The following is a 1,697-nucleotide window of genomic DNA, read 5'->3' as shown; positions in this document are numbered from 1 at the left end:
GCCCCTTGGTCTTGCAAACTTTATATGACCCAGCACAAGGGAAGGCCTGGGCCAAGTAGTGGGAGTGGGTGGGTAGGGGAGCAGGGGCGGGGCGGGGGGTATAGGGAACTTCCGGGATAGCATTTGAAATGTAAATAAAGAAAATAATAATAAAAAAAGAAAAGAAAAGTTGTACACGCAAAAGCATATTTTATATGGTTCCTAGGGTTGGGGGAAGAATAGATGTGACCCCTCAGTGGGTGTGGAGATTCCGTGTGGAGTGATGTGGACGGAGAGGGCATATTCACACATCACAGGGATTATATGAATGCCACTGAGCTGAGAGTTTAAAGAAAAGTCATTGAATTTTATATCAGTTTCTTCTCTATTCCTTGGGGGAAACCACAGCGTCAGTAAAATGCGTGTTCCTCTGTTTATGCACGAAACAGAATGAGAGTCAACTAGCAAAGGCTAAGTTCACCAGGAATCCCGAGACCAGGGGCCTGCCCTACAGTGAGTGTTTCTGCGGGTCTGGGTTTGTACTGAAGGGTGGGAATATCCTAAAAGAGAAAAGGCTGCGAAAGGAAAATGGATGCCCCAACAAATTCACTGATCAAGGCTCCATTTTTAATAATCGGACTCTGCTTAAGTACAAGGAAAGATTCCCAGCCTGCCCTTGAGTCTCTTTGAAGTTGCGGCGGTCCGATCGTAGGTGGGTCCAAGGGATAGTGGGTGGTCCGAGCGATAGTGGGTGGTCTGAACGATCGTAGGCGGTCCGAGGATGCAGCTTTCTGGGAGATCTGGGGAGGTCTTCTCCGTAGCAACTCTGGTATGCCTGTGCACCTGTGAAGGGCTGATGTTTTGAGGGAGAGTGATTAGTGGAGGTGGGAGACCCCAACAATACAGAGAAACCCTGTCTCAAAAAAAAGGAAAAAAAAAGAAAAAAGGTCAAGCTTACAGGACAGGAAAGACAACCTGCAAGAGAGACACATGTCACAATGAGCCACCATGGGACAGACTCATCCCAGGTACCACTCAGGCAGGAGGAAGGCCTTGCTGCAAGGACTGCTGGACCAAAGCAGTGGCTGATAGGATGGGTCAGGGAAGCACTTTCTGGAGGAATTAGAGCCTCAGAGTCTATAAACTGCAAATCTGACCTTTACAAACCCTCCATAGACCCAGAGCCAATGCTTTTATCCCAGGAGTCTCCACCCCAAACGGAAAGTAAACAAGGAAAATGACCTTTAAAAAATAAATGTCATAGCAGTACCCAAAATATGGGAATAACTCAGATGTCCATCAGTCAGAGATGGAATTAAAATCATGGAAACCAGATATGGTAGCCTATATGCCTTTAGTCCCAGCCCCGTGGAGGAAGAAGCAGGTGGATCTCTGTGAGTTAGTCTACTTAGCAAGTCCCAGGCCAGGCAAGGATACGCCCTGAGGACCTGTCTCAAAAACAACAAAAAATTAAAATAAAATAAAATAAAATAAAATGTGGTATGGGGCTAGAGAGATGGCTCACAGGTAAAGAACACTTGTTGCTCTTACAGAGGACCTGGTTAGGTTCCCAGTACCCCCTGAGCTCATGTCTCTAGCTGCATATGTAGCAGAAGATGGCCCAATCGGCCATCACTGGGAATAGAGGCCCCTTGGTCTTGCAAACTTTATATGACCCAGCACAAGGGAAGGCCTGGGCCAAGTAGTGGGAGTGGGTG

The sequence above is a fragment of the Mus pahari genome, chromosome 8 (assembly GCF_900095145.1).
Source record: "Mus pahari chromosome 8, PAHARI_EIJ_v1.1, whole genome shotgun sequence".
Taxonomy (NCBI): Eukaryota; Metazoa; Chordata; class Mammalia; order Rodentia; family Muridae; genus Mus; species Mus pahari.
Note: the sequence above shows the minus strand (reverse complement) of the source record.